This window comes from Anopheles darlingi, chromosome 2, assembly GCF_943734745.1.
Source record: "Anopheles darlingi chromosome 2, idAnoDarlMG_H_01, whole genome shotgun sequence".
Lineage (NCBI taxonomy): Eukaryota > Metazoa > Arthropoda > Insecta > Diptera > Culicidae > Anopheles > Anopheles darlingi.
In genome coordinates this window covers 81,933,653-81,954,943 of record NC_064874.1, presented here as the reverse complement: position 1 = coordinate 81,954,943, position 21,291 = coordinate 81,933,653, and the positions used below count along the sequence as shown (strand labels likewise).

General features: G+C 49.7%; 1 protein-coding gene across 2 annotated transcripts in view; it reads right to left on the bottom strand.

Annotated features, from left to right (window-relative positions):
• The window catches only part of LOC125949829 (homeobox protein 2), a 91,295-nt gene that overhangs the window by 15,125 nt on the left and 54,879 nt on the right, over positions 1–21,291 (bottom strand). The gene's annotated exons all lie outside the window — the stretch shown is intronic.

Genomic DNA, 21,291 nt, shown 5'->3' with positions numbered 1-21,291 from the left:
GTGTCGTCTCCATCCCCTTGGGTACATGTATGACAGGAAACCACGTGAGGTTGTGGTTAGCCTACGAGCTAACAGCACACGCCACCTGTCGACCGTCACCGTTCTCCTAACCATACCTTCTGCCGGTCGCAAGCACGATGAGCAGCAGCAACGTGATTTATTATGTGAAAGGTAAATTTAAGACACGGAATGAATTGATCCTTAAATTTAATCTCCCCAAAGAAGAAGGCGTGTCCTTTTGGCACCAATGCGCTGTTGTATGTCGCAGCCTAGCGCTGGTGACCAAAACCGTTGGTTTTTACCGTCCTGTTTTTGGAGCTTGGTGTTTTGGTATTCCCAGGGAAACGGTCCGGATCCGGAAGCGGGCCGGCGGCCATTATTCTACAACCACATCACGTACGATAACTTTTGGGCGTCTAACTGCAACTAGGTACTGGAGTACCTGGTTCCAGGTAGCGCTAAGTAAACTAAAGCAGGAAAAGTGAATTATTGTGTAGAGTTTTGTAGGAAAAAACACACACACACAGACACACACTTCGGCAACCGAAAATAGTAGCGTTTTTCCAGCAATCCCGAATCGAGATCGAGAAGCGCAGATGCGTAGGGGGGCTGGTGCACAAAGCGAACATAATTCACCGACAGACACCGATTAGACAAATGACATCGCCGTGAAAAATGACTTCCCCAGAGATAAGCGGTCCGGGGGGATCGGTGTAAATGGTCCTTGGTGCCGGGACGACCACCGTGAACCGCGTAGCCGAATCGTGACGTTCGATTCGATTGGAAAACGTGTCATTAGGAATCGCGTTAAACTAATGGTGGAACAAACGGTGCATCCTGTCGGATCGGTAGACCACCAGCACGCACCACCACCACTAAACGGGGAAACGACTTTGAAGCTGCAATGAAGCTGTGCTACACGATGAACCACGGCTCCATTATAATAACATTTAGCGATAAGAGTAAACTGTTTAAAACAATTTAACAAACCATTTAGAGGGAAAGTAGTGCTCGTACACTGATGCTGCTGGTTTGCCCGATGCAACATGTCGCTCGTTCCGACGGGGATTAGCCCTGCGTAATGCACTACGGGCTACGACTCTCAACCACACACACACACACACACCATAACCTCAAACTCCGGTTGTTCCGGTGCAACCAGGACCAGGAGGGGTTGCTCTTGTTGATTGCAGTAAACGGGATTGCTAACAATAGGGAGGGAGCATCACAACACAACATACCGGAGTGGGGAGGTTCGTGGTTCAGTGAAACTAATTTCATTTGATCGACAGACTGGTAATGGAATCATTGGCTTCGGTAACCGCACGGGGCCGGGGAAAGGGGTAGGGGACTCTCGGTGCATCTTCACCTCCACTCCGGGTGCATCGGGCCTAGTAAACGTCCCCGATTTGCCGTCTGCGAGTTTCTAATCAGAACCAACTCCGTGCCAGTAGTTAATCGATAGTGAACGTAATTCGTAATTAACATAACACGTTTTGTCATTAAAAAAAGAAAACGCAAAACAGAAGCCCTGCTCGTTACTACTAAACCCCTTGGAAACCGAACATTACCGCTACCCGCGGCTATAACGAGCTTACGTTAGCTGAGCTCTGCGTGCTAATGCGTGCAATCCGTGGAGCGTCGACTAAGCTTTTCGTTCGGCGTCGTATCTACCGATGGAAAATTCGATCCCGCGTCCATTTCCAACAAGCTATCGTGCGGCCCCGGGGATGTGTCTAAACATTAGCTTTGCGTAAGACGGTTGATTGATGTAAGTGAACGCGCCTCCTCATGCATGCGTGCGTGCGTGCGTGCGTGCGTGCGTGCGTGCGTGAGGGAGCATATGAATTGATAATTAGCATTAATGATTACATTGTGGTAATTTGCATTTACCGGTGGTGCGTGCTCACCCATACCACGGCACTACTGGCACTTAGTTCTGGCTGATCAGGGTAGGCCTTAGTTTCGATGTCGATGATCGTGACATGGATCAGATGTCTCGTCAACTCATCAATCCCCAACGTGGCCTAGAGAGGATGAGGCTGCTGGCACGGCACGGCACGGCAGGATTGATGAGTTGATGAGCTGGATTGGATTTGATATTGTGTCTATCCGTGTGTGTTTGTGTGTCGTTTCTCACATTTTGGAACCAAACCTTGTATATGCTGTTTTCGCTGGGATTTTCTCGTACATAAATATGCGAAGAGAGAGAGAGAGAGTGACGGAGGAAAGCCTAACCAATCATGAGAAAAGTTGGTGTTGTCTTGGCGGAAGAGTTTGTGGAAGGAACAGCTTTTTTTTTCAACCCGACGACGACGACGACAACACGACACAAAACATGCTCACGGAGAACCCCGGTCGGCACTAATCAAACGATTTGCCTTCGACGACACGCATACGCAATACCGGCCCTGATAAGACTGTCAATTTCAGACCGTCAGATTGAAACCGTAGACCAACTGGCTGGCTGCGTTAGCAGCATCGCAACCGCAACCCAGCAACGCTTGCCATACTTGCATGTTGGACGGAAATCGATCCAAGCGCTTCGCCCACCGTTCTGTGACGCTCGAAGAAAACGGATTGTCCCAGGAACAAAGGAACTGAGTTTGTGTGTGTGTTTGTATTGCTTACTTTAGGCTTCTTCCTTGCTCTTCAAAATGCGTCCAAAGCAAGGCAAGCGTCAGAACACAAGACGATGAGAGACGATAGAATTGATTAAGCCCAAGCACCACCGAGCGAGCACTGAGGTCTCTCTTGAGGAGCATTCGTTCGTCCTCCGGATCCCGGTTTGAGGTTTGTTTGCAAAATGTGAAATCTCTTTGTGTGTGCGTGTGTGTTTATGCTTCAAGTGCAGTCCCAGAACGCCCCTAGAAGGGGGCACCATACTAGGCACATTCGGTATTCGGACGCGAAACGCGTGTTGCCGTTCTTCGATTAACTTCGATCACCGCCATTGCTCACTCGCCTCGTGTCCGGAAGTACAATCTAGGCAATTGTGAGGCTTCTTAGAAAGGAAGGGAGGGCTTGTAACTGTAACTGAACGAAATTATTATCACCTTCCCGTGGGATCAGCGCGGTTCACGGAAGACACGGTCCCAACTCGTTGAGTGAAAGATCTCCCCTGTTGGCAATAATAATGTATGAGGCTTCTCGATGAGGCGCTACTCTTTCCTAAGGTCTATAGGCGCCTGTCCGGACTTATAACACATGTACACGCGCGCTAGAGCTAGACTCAGCACGCATATAAACGAAAAGGGTTCCTGTTCAACCTGTTCCAATGAAACAACAGCAATACAGTCGGCGTAGCAGTGACCGTACTGTCACTTGTCACTTGGAAGAAGAGGAAAGGGATAAGTGGCGCCTTTCGGACGGTTACGGGACATTAGAGTGACTTCGGCCGCGCCCGGACTCGGCTTCTCGATCGATTCCATCGAGGCCGGCGCGAGACAAGGGTTACGCAATCACGATTGCACAATAGGCCCCATCGGCCACACCGTTGTCACCGAGTGGAGCGTGATAACGTTCTACTCGAGTATCGTCGTGCAGCATCAGCAAACAGCTTGTCTTTGCCTTTGCCGTTCGTGTCTTTGCTAAATACAAAAAGAGAAAAATCCCCTGCTGTTTTGCCTACTGTTGAAAGCCGTTAACGGCTCGGCTTCTGACGCCACGAGCTGCCAACAATAATCATGGAAACTATTCCGGAAACACCCGGGCCCGGGCCCTGTACCCCGCGCTCGATCCGGTTACGACGTTATTCTCGACGCAGTCGTCGTCATCGTCGTCGTCGACGGTGGTTTGGGAATTCATTTTCCAATCCCCTCCGCCATCGCGCTAGATAAGCATGCCGGGCACTTCTTTCTATCTTCTATCGACGGCGGAAGCGACGGAGAAGTGGTGCCGTTGCCGTGTGCGTCTCTAGGGTCTTTGGGGCCTGAGTTGCTTCCGTTTCTTGGGATCAAACGGGTGCTTGACACATTTGAAATTATCCTCAGCGCCTCGAGCACAATGGCCCGTGACGGGTGGGACTTCATCTGCCCGGGAATGCACAATAGACTTCTATTGCCCCTGCTGCCGCTGCTGCTGCTGCTCGACTCCCAAAAGACACTCGAGGGTCAATGCGATTATGGTGTCGATGAGGCAAAGGAAGGTATGCAACGCATTGTGTCGACGTGTCCCTGCAGTGGCATAAACTTGCGCCGCGTTGCCGCATTGTTCCACTGTTGTCGAGCCTTTTGAATTTGTCAATATTATCCCAAGACGTGCCTCCAATGAGTGGCGGAAGTGAGGATATTCAGTTCACGAGAACTTGAACAACCAGCTTGCTTCTGGTTTTGTTGTTGAACTTGTTTGACTAAAACCACATCGAACGATGCACTTGGCAGCTCTGCAGACGATTGACGATCCTGCGTCCCCTAATCCAATACTAGACTTCCAGGACTTCCAGGACAGCGTCTTTCCGGGCGTCTGTGGGGTGCGTCAGATCAAAGGGAATGTTCCAACGGTGTTCAACTTCAAGCGAAGCCGAACCATCATCCGAACCTTTAATGCATTCCGAGACAAATGAACCGGAACCGCAAGTTATTACAATTTATCAATTTGCTACCTTTGCTGCCTACGACCAGCCATCGAATCGATGCCTTTGCCAATGACAAATGGAGCATCCACCTGTGCCACCTGAGGCTCGTCGCACTATCTCTGCCCATTGCACACTCCCTTAACCTCGAGCACTGGTGGTAATATATCATATCAGCCCTCGATCACCTCGTTCGTTAGGTGGAGTCACACCGAAATCAACCGGGCCTACCTTTACCTGGTGCCTGCGGGGACGCCTACCCCTTGTCCCGGTTCCCCCACATGCCGATTGTCCATCAAAATCGATGACCCATCGAATGGGCGTCCTCGTCCTTTCCGATTCCCTGGACCGATGCTGAGTTATGCTTTATTGAAATGAACATCGAAAAGCACTCCCTTCTGCTCATATTCATCATCATCCCCGGGATGCCCCGGGGGTGGAAGTGGCCACCGTCGGTCGCCGCCGCCTGTCCGCATATTTATGCGTTCATTGGTGCCAATGTGCGAGAGCATCTAATGTGACGTTCGACGTTGCCTCCGTGCGTGCGTGTGTGTGTGGTCATTCCTCCTCATTCCGTTTTCCGGAGGGCATCCCGACGGCCTATCGAAATCATAAATAAACATACAGCCTCTTTCTCACACACACACGGACCGGACACACTTCAGAGCATCGTCTGGCATCCGACGGTATCCAATCATTCCGGGCCGGGGCTGTTGCGTGGACCACGCCGCGCTCTCGGCCGATAATCGGATAACGGATGATGATGATGATGCCCTCGCCGAAAAGGGCTCCACCAAACGGGTCGCATAAAGTTGTCGCAAGTGCCAGCAAGCAACGGCTCTTCGGTGCCAATGTCAATCGGTCAACTCGAACGCGATCAGCTTCGTTGCGATATAGGTTGACCGATGGCACAGTCTCGGAAGGTAATTTCTTTATTCTAGACCTTCCGGAACGGTTCGCAGTTCCAAACATCAAACACACGACGAGGATGAGGATGAGGTGGAAAGGTCAGAAATAGAAACGGCGCCTGAAACGGGGTGTCGAGGACGAATATCGTTCGAATACCGTTTTATGCGGCCATTTCGTGAACATGTTTCCGAAACATGCTACAATGCGCCGTACCAAGTGCCTACTATTTTGAGCCACACGTCGCACACACACACGCACGCCATCTTATGCTTCCGTTCGTGTTTTTGCGCGATTTACGATCGCGTTACAGCCGATTGTAACCGTTCTAGTGTTTGGTGGTGGTGCCAAGGTAAAGCGAAGCCTCACCCATGGCCACACCGCCGGGGTTTCGGGTGGTTCCACGCCTGGTTTTCACACTCTCTCGCTCGCTCTCTCTCTCTCTCTGCAGCTAATGTGCGTCCGGTTGACGAGCAAAATATCGTTTATGGTAGGTCCTTGGGTAACGTATTACAGTAAATAATGGCCACCTGAAGCATCGCTTAGCACGCGAAATGGTTTCGTGTGTCTTGTTGGCCACCCCCGAAACAAAACCAAAAAAAAAAAAAAAACTGGCGAAGGATTTGTGAAAAAGGGTTTCCCAATTCAACTTCAACTCCAACGCCCTCCATCTCGGGACACGATTTGCGCCTCATCGTGAGCGCTCATTAGCGCTCGTTGAAGCCTTTTTTGGAGCGGGTTAAGGGTTGGCACATTAATTTGCGAAACAAGCGAAAAGTGGGGGGTGTTCTGTAGCCACGAGAGGATCATAAATTGAGTGTTTTTCACACGATCACGACCCGAGGATTCATAAACATGAGAGGTGATTAGGTGCTCAACTCACACCTCACCCAGGACGAGATGAATAGAAGCAATCATCGTGGAATGAGGTCAACCGGAAACCGTCATCTGCTTATCTGCCGGTGGTGGTGGTGTTGGTGATGGTGCTGGAAATGGCCACCAATTATTAATAAAATTTAATAAACCGACATCCAACCGCGGCCAACCAACAGCTGGCATTCACGACGACGGCGACATAAAACAGCAATGGTTGACCTTATAATCAATGGATTACCAAACCGAAACCCCGAAGCTAATTGCGACACAATCGTGCCCTCCCCCCCTTCAACCCCCTCCGGCGTGGTGCAGCGCATGGTTCATTAGGTTTAATTAGAATCGACACAGTGGGACTGCGGCTGCGACGTCCAAGAATTAGTTGTCAATTGCTGAAAATCCGTTCAGCCGTTGGCTGTTCATCGTCACCATCACCACCATCGATTATGTCCCAGCAGCAGCAGCAGCGCTGCACAGCTGACCCCTTTCACACTGTTTTTGTCTGCGAGAGCGTGTGTGTGTGTGTGTTTATTTGCTGATAAAACATGCATTATTGCCGTGCAATGACGATGATGGTGATGACGATGGTGGTGGAATGTATGCACGAATGTGCAACGCGTGCTGCTGCTGCTGCTGCTGCTGCCCGGTCAAACGACGGTGCAGACACGCATCATCATCGGGGCCGCAACATTAAACATGCATAATGTGTTCTCAATGTCGCCCGTGCCCCGCGAGCGAGAACCTTAGCGTGGGCGTTGGGGCACTGATGTGGACGAATTATGGATAAACAAATCATTAATTCGCAACCGGTTTGCAACGCCCTCCCCCGGCCCTAAGGGACCAGACGGTACCGTATGGTTGCACAATTGAAAGTAAAATGGCCGGCAGCGGCGGCGGCGGCGGCAGGAGGTTTTCGTGTTTTTTATGCTGCTCGGACTGCGATGCTTCTCGCGTCGGCTTCGTCTGCTGCAGCGCCATTTTGCGCTGATGCGTTGTGTTCTCATTTTTATGATCTCTCTTCTCTCCCCCCCCCCCCCAATTCGTTGTCAATTGTGGAGGTCTGCGCCTGTCAGCTGTGAAAGCCAAACGATCAAGGACGAGGATACCACATCAAACACAGCCCAGCCCAGTCGTCAGTGCAATGGAAGTCATACGAAAGCTGATGTGCCCGAGGGGGACGGACCCGGGAGCGGTTAATTGATTAAACATTCAGAAAAATTAATAAATCATTACCGAATGGTTGGTTCCCTGATGAGGGCGACCATCATGCGTCGGCTTCTCTTGTGCTGTGCACTCTGCTCTGCTCGAATGACCGGCATCATAAAAGGGATCATCCATCCGTCTAACGGGCATGCTGATAACATTCACTCGCGGTTTTGGTTATGGAAAAGCGATTTGCATAAATGCACTTTATGGCATCATCAAACGATCCCACAAACTCCCAAAGGGATGACAGGTTTGCCATGAAATGCATCATCAACCAGCGACCAAACGTTCGCTGATGGTCGATGGTTGAAACCTTTGGTCCGCAATCAAAACAGAACACTCTCGATGATGATCCCCGAAAAACGAAATTCCTCGCCCCCACTCGGCAGCTTACTCTCTAATCGGAATTCGATCAACGAATTCGAAGCATCCGCAGAAGGTAATGCACTTTGGTGGGTGGCAACCCATAGCCCCTCCCCCCTTCCGTTGGGCAATGCTTCTTCTTTTGGGTGACAATAGATCAAACGTTTCTTTTTCATTTATTTTATGCTCGCAACAAAGATTCGACCAACAAGAGGACTTCCGTAGTTGCAGCAGTAGCAGCAACAGCATAGATCGATGTGCATAGGTCGATGTGCTAGCCGCCCGCTGTGAGCCACCAAATGTCATTCCGATTCTCATGCTCTCTCTCTCTCTCTCCCTTTGGAAGGCTCGAGCCCAGCGTGATGGCGGAAAAATACTTTGATTACATTTTTATTCAATTTTGGCTCAAGCTCCTGAGCTCCTGAGGCCACATCCGTTTTCCCGGACCACCATTCCCTCCCTGCAGCCCGTCCTGTTCCCTCTCAAGTGCTGCACATCAAAGGCCTCTCGGTGCATAAAGTGTTCCCGTTCGGTTCGAAGCGAATGCTGCTTCCGAATGCATTGTCGAGTGCCTCTATCGAACCTGCCTGCCGGTTGTCGGAAGTGCAGCAGCAGAAATTTGAATATCCGTCCGGTGGAGGTGGAGGGCCACTAACACTCACGCCGTGGCTCTGGAAAAGCCCCTGGAAGCGACACGAGGGTTGTTCCGGGTCGATCGGCCCCCAGAAATCGCCAGACCTGACTCGATGATGATGACGACGAAAACACGCCCGTACACCGGAAATATGTTGTGCAGCAGCAGGCAACAATTTCAAATAACGCCTCGAGCCATCCGTCGGTCACCAAAAAGCAAAAGCTTGTACTACGGATGGACGGAGGGGCGAGGGGAGAGGGAGGCGGTTTTCTGGTTCCGGAAAAATAATACATTTTGGTTCTGGTAAGGCCGCCGCTGCTGCTGCTGCTGTTGCTGCTCCTCCACCCGACGGTTGTCAAAGATTCTCGTTTTAGGCAGACAGCGAGATAAAAGGTTGGCGAAGAACGAAGCCTCACAATAAAGCAGCTATCAGCGCTGTGCTCTATTTCGCTAGTGGGCCCGTACAGCGAGTCTGATGGCCGTTGTTGATGCTACACGAAACACTAACATGCGTTGGATGTCTGGTGGTGCAAAGTGCAGGAACAAGTTTTGATTCGCTCAGCATATGCATCAGTCTTTTGGATTATTATGCTGCGACACTTGAACTTTGAAACAGACATATTGTGTTTGTGCTGGAGGCTGCTTTATCTGATTTAATGCACAGCAGCATCCTCTAGTTTTGCAGGTTTTGGGTCTTGTTTCAGACGCTTTAGCTCGTGTTTTATGCAAGCATGAGGCTTATCGATAGAGAAATCTATTATAAATATTTGCGGCTTGCTTGTTGCAAATCATATGAAGTATCTATGCGAACGCAGAACAAGAGAAACTATTTCTTTTAATTATTGTAGCTCTAGTTTTGCATTATTGTGGCTACACTTATGCTCATGATGGTCGGCTTCAGTTCACCTTTGCGCGAACTCAAACCGCATTTCTATTTAAATCAATTAATCATTGGCCTACGCGAGGCCGAGCCCGTTTACGGCCATTAATCATTGACGGAATCATAATGTTCTAGCATGCCAGTTTAGCGTTCTAGCGCGCTGGCACGGCCCGCTGGTAAGGCCATAAATCCTAGGCTCACCACAAAGGCCACTTCACTCGCAATCGTTTGTTTTGTGACCGCCCAGAGCTTTATAAAAAACAGGGAAAAGATCGAGTGTGCGCGCACACATCATGTCGTCAGCAGTCAGGAACAGGGTCACATAGAAAAATAAATAAATTTTATTGTCTTTGGACAGCATTTTTATGAGAGCATTAATTGCGGTGTCACGACATCACGGCATCAAAATGACCGGTGACCGAGCACCGGGTGATGCGTTTGGTGCTGTTGCTGCTGCTGCGAGAGAACATCTTCACCTACCATCAGCATCACCGCGCATGCAACCGCAAAACCCGAAAGCAATTAACGAATTGCATCGCGTGATGTGCGATCTATTCGAGCATTCTCGTGGTAGTGCGCGCAGGTGAACTGACGACGGCACCATTTGCTGGCCTTCAAGCTTTATTGCCTATCACTCTTCATTAAATATGAAAGTGCTGGCACTCGAAATAAAGAAAACTGGCAGAGAGATGACGATGATGATGATGATGATGAGCATCAGAAAACATTCTTCAAACAAGATGTCAGCGCAATCAGCAAACCGAAGTAGAAGGAAGTACTCTCCACTCTGCTTTCGGTTTGCACCGTCCAACTTTGCACAGCGTGGCACCAAAATCTCACTCAAAACAAACTTTCGCGACGTGAAAACAAGCTGTAAACTCAAAATTAACGAGAAAGCGGAAAGCGTGTGAGATGGTGCCGGACCAAATCTTTAAACAACGGTCGCAATCTCAATCCGCTGCTGATGGTGACCATTGGCAGAAGATTTGAAAAGGAAAGGAAAAAACAAAACAAGGAACCAGGGAGAACAAGATAGAGAGGATGGTATGAGAGGATGGAACACATTTTCCAAGCGCGTGACACGAATCACCAAACGACTTTTGTTGGAAAGTTTTTTTGTTGCGCGTCTGTTTTTTTTTGTGGCGATGCTTTTTATTGGTTTTTACTCCGGGAAGCCCAACAGAACACAACACAACACAACATAACTGCGCACTGCCCGATGCATTCTGGGCGCATTGCCGGACGAACGAAACCGACGGAGACATCTCCGTGGCCAGCACCGCCCGGAAGCCAAAAACCAACACACATTCCGTTCACCAAAAGCGAACTTTTCCACGGAGCTTAGCTTCCGCTAAGGTAGTATTCCGAATGGCGAGAGGACAGGAGGAAAATCGCTCGCTGCTTTTAAGACTCTCTTAATCTTGTTTAACCTCCCCGGAAAACCGCTTATCGCATCATCTTCTTTGCCGTTCCGGGGCCCCCTTGACCGGGCCGGGAAGCAGCAGCTTCCCGGCCAGGAGAGGAATACCAGTGGAAACTCCCGGGCTAAACCTTCAGAAACCTCTGAGCGGCGCTTGGGAAGCTTGGGTTTTTGGTTGAAGTTGCACGAAGCGTGAGCTAATTAGTAAGCATGTATATGCTCCCGGACATCCACTTCTTTCCCTCCCTGTGCCAGGTGAGATGATGAGGTGGCGTGCGTCCTGTGTGGTCTAGCCACAGGAGCTTCCGGGAACCGGAGTCCTCATCGTCACCATCGTTGGCGTTAAAGTAAGTCATCTAAAAATATGTGCATGTGATTAAGATTCGACAGCGAAATTTACGACCCTGGCGGTCGTAAAATAGAGCCAGAGAGCAAACGGTTGCCGAGGGCTAAGGATCACTGGCCCCATCGGGCGGAAGAGAAAATGTCCGCGGAAAAGCATATTTTCGCGCGACGCTCGGTTCTTGGTCCTTGTCCACCGGAAGAACCGTGTACCGTGTTCCGTGAATCCTCTTTAATGGGGTGGCATGGGGGTGAGGGTTGCCGTGCCGAGAGTCGACCAACGTTTTACGATGGCGTGTCCTTGCTCTTCGTCACGCTGCTCTCCTCTAGGGCGCTTCATTCATACGGACGAAGGACGAAAGCCTTAGTTTTAGATCACCGCTCACGCTTCGACCGGTAATAAAATTCTTGTTCAAGGGATTTAAATCGCTTTCGACGAAGCGGAGACATCCAACGGGCCCGAGAATACGGGACACGGAAGCCCCGGACACCCTGGAGTCCCGGGGTCGGGAGTTGTGAACTGTGAAGCGCGTCTTCAAGCCTCTGCTTTGATGTCTGATGGGCCGGTCTGGGCCAGTGAGCTTTGTATTTGGAGTGGCAACTTAATGAAAAGCGGTGCGTCGCCTGCGTCTTTACATTCTGATGAGCTTAGAGCGTTTGTTGTTGCGGTGTTACGATGTGGCGATGGATTTGCGTGGTCGTAAATCCTTAATTCTTGCCGTACCGTATGCGGTGGTTCTGGTGAAGGCAGGATTTTAAACAGATCGGGGCCATGATTATCGTTTATAGCGAGTCAATCTGTTGGAACACTAGAGGTGGCTTACAACACTTTTACCAAAGGAGCGCAATTAATTTTGTTGGCTTTTTCAAAGGAAAAATAGAACTGATGGGAATATAACTGATAGAAAATAGAAAAAAACGATTAAAATACTTTATCTACAGCTGTTACTACTGCAGGGTGGGCCATCTAGGCAGAACCTATTTGAATGTTGAACAACTCCGCCATTTTCAGTCGATTTTGCAAAATGAACAAGATTTATTTAGGTTATAGAAAGCCAGTTATTGACAATTCACTCGTCTAATTCCTCAACGGCATAGACCTTCTTAAGCTAATTACATAGTTTAGCTTTTAGTTTAGCTTATTTTTTGCAGCATCGTGCAACAATTCTGTCTTTGGAAAAAAGGAGACATAAGTTGATCTAATGAATTATGGGAGATTTAATGTTGCATTACGAGTTAAATTTCATTTTTATAATCCTTCAATGCCCTGCTAAAAAATAATGTATTACGCTTCTTTGTTAAAACTATTACTTGAAATTGATTCGTCATCCCCTTCCGAGTCATGTCCGAGCAGGACACTGACGCAACAGACTTCAAACGCCGGGCCTCCAAACCTCATTTGAATGTCAACGAATGTAGAACCCAACGGAAGAGGATTTCTTCGAAAACGAACGAACGAAAAGCAAAATTCCCTCAGATAAGCATCAAGTGCCGAGGACGATTAGTCATCGTGACGCACACTCGGGATCCCATGACCTCGTACCACAGCAGCAACAACAGCAACAGCGGCAGCAGCAGGTCGTTGTTCCGTTCGCGTAAAGCCCCCGCAACAAACGAAACGTATGTTATGAATTCAGGGCCCGGAACGTGTGAGCATTATGAATACGCGAAAGAGGAAATATGTGTGTCGATGAAATCATAAAAAAAAAGATTTCGGTAGACATTCCTGCTGGGTGACAGCAGCACGCAGGGTGGTGAGCCAGTCATTCACACGCCAGCGTGTCTGGCCACCCAAAATGCCCGGTGCGACGGTTAACAGCGGCATCATTTGTTGTGCTAACGACGACCACCAGCCACCAGCACCACGGCCGCAGTGCCGGAGATTGTTGCCGTTTGATAGACGAATCTCCAAACACTTTCGGCGTCCCTCGGAACCCCGCGGGGTGTTCTTGGAATACCAATTGTCGTGCTGGCTCGTGAGGACAACACCCAGTGGGGCTTAAGAGTGTTTGGAGAGACCATCATTTTGATTAAAATGAATTAATCGAAGAGCGTCGCGTTGGTAACGTGGCGATCGTGGCTATATACTGGTACCGCAGGGCCTCAGGATACCGTTTGCTTTCCAATCCTTTTCCGAGACAAACCTGCCAAACGCCATCAGTGCCATCAGCGGTACATTCCGCGCAGCAGTAAAATCAACGCGCGAAACCGGTGCCATTACCTGGAAAAGGAAAATGGAAGGAAAATTTAGAGCACTATATTAACATCATAATCGTAAAACGGAAAATCGAGAGAGAGAGAGAGAGAGAGAGAGAGAGAGAGAGAGAGAGAGCACGAAAGAGCATTCTGCATCTGAAAACGGGGCCGGAACCCACCCCCAAGAGGGCCATCGTTGGTCGCGATCCAATAAAAATGGGCAAAACGGTTCGAGAATTCGTGCGCTCGACCGATCTCGATCTCGCGACCAACAAAGCGCCATTTCATTCGCCGGCTAGCTGGCCGCACTTAAGGTGAATTCCCCCTTTTCTTCCCCGGGGGCCAGCCGCCAACCGAGCCAACGAGTAAAACAACTCAAAAACCAATCTTCGGAAGCTCTTAATTTTAAGCATGAATTTTAAAATAAAAACCCCTTTCAACGACCGCTCCGATGACGCGCGATCATGCCGCCGACCCGCGATGGTGCCGGCCAGGGAGTGTGCCTCTGGATTATATTCTTGAAAATCCCCATCGCCCGGCGGAGCACCATCGTCGAGACTCGCATCAATTCGCGCGTCGCCGACCATCGCAGAGCACCGTTGTGGTCGTTCCGTGGTCGTTCCATCGAATCGAACCACTTGCCACGAGAAATTTCCGACAGCTGCGGAAGGGCTGCGAATTGCTTGATTTTCATAGCGTGAGCCAGCGCATTATGACGCTACTGCTGGGTCCGAGGTGAAAATGATTGGCCAGTTCCAGGTCCCCGAATGGAGTAGTTCCCAAGACAAACCATATTCCTGTCTTCCTCACATCAATCCTGCTCCACAAGAGCACGTGCAGTGCACATGGTCATAGTCTGTCTGGTGTGTGTGTGTGTGTGTGCTTAGATATCAAAAATCTAATTCAAAAGTTCGAGTCCAAGTACCATACTTTTGGTGTCCCAACTGGTTTCTCGAGAAATCATGTTTTGAACACTCTCTCGTCGCTGGAATGTAAAATCGAATATTTGCTCACGTACTGCATGCAATACGGTGGCATCATATGCTGTGCACTAGAAAGCAAGACAAACACATTCCTTTTCGTCGATGCTCTCGATTTATCATGTCCGAGGATTGCGGAAGCACTCGAAGGAGTCTCAATCCAGCAGAATATGAGTTATTGGTTCCATCCATTTTCAGCCAGTTGTTATTTACCGAAACAGAAGTATGAAAAAGTTCTCTGACCATCTTAGTTTGCAGTAAACTCGTGGAACACGAGTGCACAGTAGCATCTTATGACCCCCGCGGGGAGTTGATATTCCATCTGTTCCCGCTTTGATGAACCTGAAGCTGCAAACCGACGTCCCAGCACCGCGCGCAGACGATCTCAAAATAATACGAACTTTATTAAATAATAAAATGCTAAATTGAAACGCTATTCGATGTTCGCAATTCGCCAGCGGAACAGCGGCAGAAGCAGTGCAGCAGAACCCCGGCGCTCTCGAAAACATCGGCATAACATCGAGAATGAATGTCACCGGCATCGGCGTCACGGGCGAAAAGCCAAGCGACGGAACGGAGAACAGAAAACCCCTTATTCGGTAAATGCATTTTCACGTTTTGCGCGCACACTTTTACGATGCACTTTTACTATCTTTACGATTGACTTTTACCACTAGCGCCGGAGACCAAGTCCAAGAACCGAAGATCCGGGGCTGTTACTGTTACGGGTTTACGATGGCGAGCTCCGAGCTTAGAACCCCCCGTGGCATGCACTTCGCGACTCAACTTCTTCGTGGCTTCTTCGAAACTATCGAGCACTGCACGCCCTTGCACGCCGCCGACATCAGAAGACAGGACGGACGCCGGGGGATGACGCCACCGCCAAAGATTTACAACCCACTAGCCCACCAATTTTCAATCCACTCGTCGGACTCGGTCTCTGGTGTGTCTCGTCCCCACGTCACGTCCGAACCGTGCGGTCCAAAGGGTGTGAAATTTGTTTTCTCAATTTCAAAATTTTACGACCCTCCCCTTCACCTTCCGCTCCTTTTTTCACAGCGAGTGACGAAGCCGAGAGGTATCATCGTAAGTAATGCGCTTTCCACGAACACGAGAGAGCATCATGTTCGCACCGCACTTTTCCGGACCATCCAACCACGCCAACCAACGAAATAGAGTGACGCATATGGTCTGACTCGCGACTCATCGCCATATTTGTTTACTGGGTTACATCGAAGGGGACGCCGAGCTGGTGCCATAATTTTCCGCCTCACGCTTACACGCGTCTCGATCAATAAAGTGACGGCGGCTGATGCTGCTGCTGCTGCTGGTTCATCATCATACTGGGCAGCTGTCGATCGTGCGTCCATCTTGGTGCCGTTTCCGCCGAAGGCATAAAATTAACCGAACAGGGAGCGTACATCATCAGGCCACTGATCGGTGTTATGTCGTATTTTTCGAAAAGAAAAGAGTTCAAATACATCGTCACCGCCCCCCATTCGATCGATCGATCGTGTGCAACGCCATCATTTGGCCACAATTTTCAATTTGGCTGCCACACGAAAACACAAGCAGCGCCTGGGGTCATAAATTTCCTTTTTCCCCCCTTCGCCAGCCGGCCTCGGCTGGGACCAGGCCCCCCTTTGGTAGGCCTACGACACCGGGCACCACCAGTGCCAGTGTCGGTGATTTATGCACCACCGGGAGAGGACGTCTAGTGTTTCCGGTGTGCGCGGGAAGGAAATGAACAAAACCAACACCGTCTGTCCGTCCATTTCCCCGTGTTCCTCGTTTGGTGAATCCGCACGCAACCGGTGGCCACTCACTCCTACTCACGGGCGGGGCGGCGGGTTGTGATGCTTCCGTAATACGATCGGGGTTTGTCTGTCTGTGTATGCGATGGGATGGCATTTGTTGTTTTGTGGCAAAGGATTTGAGTGAGAGAGAGCGAGTGCATTTCGAAATACGTGCGGCCGAATAATGCGACCCAGATTAAGGGTCACCCAAGATAGTTCTTAGTGAACAACAGTGTCAACCGGCCCTTTCCCCCTTCGAGAGATGGCGGTCACAAAGTTGAGTAACGTCAGGGCAGCCGCTTGGATGTCGTCGTCGTCGTCGTCATGTTGCAATTGCTAATCGTAACATGAATTTCAATTTAGCCGAGAACGGCACATGATGGTTCAGAGAAGGTTAAAGCAATGTCAAAATTGAGCTAGCAGATTACGAAACATAAATCATGCTACACTTCTTCGTGGCTTTCCATTCCCGGCTAGTTTCTTCTGTAATATCGATCGAGCCAAAAGGGGCTCTTTAATGCTGCGTACAGACTTGCATCTAGAGTTTTGCTGCTAACGGAGATGCAGAAGCAGAAATTCGCCATTTAACTGTTTCAATTGAAGCAACAAGCAACATACAACTTTTGTTTCCTAAACTTCGAACGGTTTTGTTTTGCCGAGAGAAAGTATTTAAATAAGTTATTACAGATATGTTTACTGATTTTTTGATAGAAATATTATACAAAATGGTCCAAAAAAGCAACATTTTTTGTCAATTTGTCAATTAAATTGAGCAAAACGATTGAAACACGACAAATTTTGCTTCCGTATGTATCGGAATCTAACTCTTAATTGTAGACTAATTATACAGCATAAGACTGAGTCTGTGATGACCCACAAGATTGTGTCTTTTAAAGTCTCTTCTAAAACACATTATATCTATCGCTCTGTAATTAGACTCTTGAGTAATGAAAGAGAGAAGGTAAACTTCATTCTATTCCATTATCAAAGCGGAACAAGACTGTTTTATATCCCAAAAACCAAACACAAGTACTACAAGTGCGCTTCTTCCAGCCAAAGCAAATACGACTCCTCGTCCAATCCCCGAATTTAGATATTAAGAACACAAATGTTGACACACTGGCCGCGTATTACACTCGCACCGCTCCGTTCAGCGATGACTTCTTTAACCGCTCATAGAACACATCCAATTGGCGCCACCACCATCCTACGCGCACCATATTTACTTAATCAAAACAGACAGTTCGGCCCAGGCCTGTCCCCCGGGGGGGTTGTTCAAATGGTTTCGGCCTCGGACAGCACCGGGCAGCTTGTAATTTTTGCGATAAACATTGCGACTCGGATGTGCGCTGTTCGAAATTCCCAAAATTAAATCGTTCCGCATGGCGTCATTTCATTTTCGCCAAAAAACCCCCCACCACCACCAGCTGTGGCTGTTTCCACCAACACAATCCTCCAGAGGGATGGCGCGTATGCGTGTTAATTGATGATGGAAATCATATTCACCCGACACACCACACAGCAGCAGCAGCAGCAGCAGCAGTAGCAGCTTTAATAGGTAGCTCAGTGGATTGCGTTGCAGAAAACCCAAACTTTATGTGGTTTGGACCCCCACCCCCTTCCAGGACCCCTGGGCAGACCGGTGACCGAAATTCGATATAAAATGAAGCGCTTCTGGTAGATAAGAAAAAGTTGCAACGCTTGCAGATTAGCATAGTTATGGAATTGAATTAATTTCAATAGCAACCGGGGCGGGGAGGGGAGCGGGGGCGCTGATGTCGGATCGTGATGCTGACGGGATCGCGGGGAATCCAATTTGAGGATGTGGCCACGCGATATCGAGGGAGGGATGCTATTCGCTAATGAATTTACCTCGACAGCGTCCACCGCTACGGACGCCGTGGTCGTGGCTAGGGAATCCTTAAAACCACAGAACATCCGCACACACACATACACACACCGATAAACCGATACACAGAAGCCAGGACGATGCATGCACATGAGAAAACCACAAAGCTACAGAGCAAGCATCAGCTGGTCAGTCAGCATGTTGGAGAAGGAGTAGAAAAGTTTAACGCCAAACGCCGACGTTAGCTAAAACACCATTCGTGTACGTGCTTCCTCGCGTGCTCTCGGCGCTAGACCACAGACCACCTCCTCCACAACACCCTCCAGTTCCCCTCCCTCCCACCCCGTTCATTGGATTCCTTCGACGTGCTCACCGGGAACGAGCATCCGGTTGTAATCACGAAAAACTGCTTGACTTAAGTAAGTGTTGGAGCAATTAAGTTTTATGAAATTTCCTGCACATTCACTACCGATGCGAATGGCCACTCGCCGGGGAAGGGGGAGCGGGAGAAGAAATCTCATCCAAAAACCACGACGCGACATTGTTATTTCCGCCACATCGACACTTTGCAGTTCATTCTCCGCCCCCCGCCGGAGAGCCATTGCTGTAGCAGCGTAATGATGATGCTGGTGACGAGATGATGGTGCACGAGTGCAGAAACAAATGCTGGCCGCAAACTGGCGCAGCAACGGAAGCGTTTGGGAAGTAGCACAAAATCAAATCAACGATAGTGGAGATAAGAAATGAAATGGAATGTGACGCGAGTGCACTTCACCGGCGATGCAGCGCTTCATAACCGTATGCTCGACCTGGATGGTGACGTTACTGTGAACATAACAATTCGCAGTCGCCAACGGAGCCACAGGGATGCCACAGGGATGCGAAAAAAAAAGTGGCGCACAATAATCCACTCCAACGGTAAAATGCATCTCAGGGTAATGTGGCGGTGCGGTGTGTGTGTGTGTGTGTCTGTCTGTCGTGACTCAATTTACTCTTCCTTGTGGCTGCTAATGGATCCAAACAGCCCCATCGCCCGGTGCATGTGATCAAACAATAGAAACAACCAACCGACACAGCCAGCATAAGCATATATAGCATGTTTCCTAATGAGCTGCTCGCCGCAAATTATGTACCGTTTAGCAACACCAGCACCAGCATCAAACCAATCTTGTGCCAGTGTTCATGCTGCACAACAATTTAATGCAACCTCTTCTTCCTCTCCTCCGTCTCGATGCTGCGAGCTTTCAAAATGATGCTCTCACGTAGGGTTGGGCCCAACACGGTGTTGCGGTTCGTAACGCAACATTTTATACGCTTCTATCTATCTCACTCGCTGTCGGCAGCAGATACGTATCGGTACCGGGCACGCAACGTAACTAGAAGAGATGAATCATAGAGTTATGGGAGATGGGAAGGAGATCTCCACCTCCAGATTGCATCGTCAGCTGAACCCAAATTTTTCCTCATGTGCATCGGCGTGATGACAGCCAGCACCGAGAGCACGTTGCCTCATCCCCTTTTCTTATCGCAGCGTGCAGAGTGTCGACGGTTATCAAGCGGTGCTGTTGAATGCATTAGGCAATCTCTCGGAATGGGGGAGTTGCATCTCGTCCCCGCCTTTTTCTTAGGTCGTTCTATCAACACCAAACAGCTAGGGCATCGAGATACACATAGAGAGATACATAGGAGGAGGAGCATGTGAGTTAATATCAATTAAGCCATCTCCTCGCCCCAAGCCTCGTAACGCAAACGCACGAATAGAAGGGCGGAGGAAGGGGGGCTGCAAACGGTGCGAGGCGCTTACTTAAGTCGCCACTTTCCCGGCATCGACGACCATACCGTTTTGTGCGATAAGACGCACCGCGCGTTGCACAAGATTCGTTCACGCCTTTCGTACGTATTTTCGATGCGATACAAAATGGCACGGGATGGCACGGCCACTTTATTATGCTCGTAAAATCGAAAAGAGGAAAAACGATTCCCCGCCGAACGATTATATATTCCCCACACACACACACACACGTGCTGCTATAGTTTATTTTTTTATTAGCTAGATCGCGCGCTCGCGAGACAAATGATACACAACATGATAGATTACATCCAATCCAATAGCACCGACCAGCCAGCCAGCCAGCCAGCCAGTCAACCTCGCTTTCGGCCACACAGTCCGGCCGGATGTTCATTTTTCCGTTCGCCCTCTCGAACGCGCAGCAACCGGCAACCGAATGACCGGAACGATGCGATGGGGTGGTGGCCGTGGCCGTCACGATAAACGTGACGTGTGTGGCGGCCTTTCTGGCGCACAAGAAGAAGAGCATATGTATGTAGCTGGGACGGCTGGGTGAGTATCGAAAGCACAATTGCGGTGCGGTCATGATATTTAGCTTTGTTCTTCGCTTTGTATCGTTCCTCTTTTTTTCGCTAACCCCAGCTTGTCGTGAAGGTTACGAGGAAAACAGAACATCATTCGGGGGCGCGCATGATGCTTCCACTCACGATGGTACCGCACCACCAGACAATCGTCCCCAATCGCCATCATCGATGGTCCTTCGCCAGCCAGCCAGCCAGCCAGCCAGCCAGCGGGCGAACCTCATCCGACGCGAAGGAGTCACGTAGTGAATTTTTATTTCACTCACAAACGGTTCTCCTTCCATCGAGCACCGGGTTTGGGCTGGACATTGGCTGACTGGCTGGCCAGGCTAGCGAAAATCCAGGTCCAGGGTGTGGGATATAAATTGCCAACATTAAATAGCACTCAATTTTCATTATCAGCTTCAACAACCGTCAAACGTGTGGTGTGCGCGCGCGGCACGGGGCGCGATCGCTCAACCGGCTCGGTGCAAATTGGCCAGCATCTGCACGGCGATGGCGACGGCAAACGCAGCAGCAGCAGCTCTTGAGCGCCACGGAACGCGCCGACAAACGGAAGCACACCATCCACACCGAAGCAAGATAAGAGACGAGTAAACGCGATACAGCGGGTGGTAGCGTGGAGCGCATAAGGGAGCGTTGAGCGCGTCCCCGAAATGAACGAATGAAGGGTACACCGGGCGTGCGAACATGGGTTTTGAAATGATAAATTGCGATTAATTAATTATTAATATCTTAGCACGACGGGGCCCAATCTTGGGGCCGGGGGGGCAAGTTTGGCTACCCACTACTCGCCTATCCGCGTGACGTTCAGGGCGCCATGCCCTGAGATAATGGGACTGGCGCGCGTCCCGGTACCTTGAGCTAGACAGACAGAGTCGGCAAGCTATGAATACTGATGGG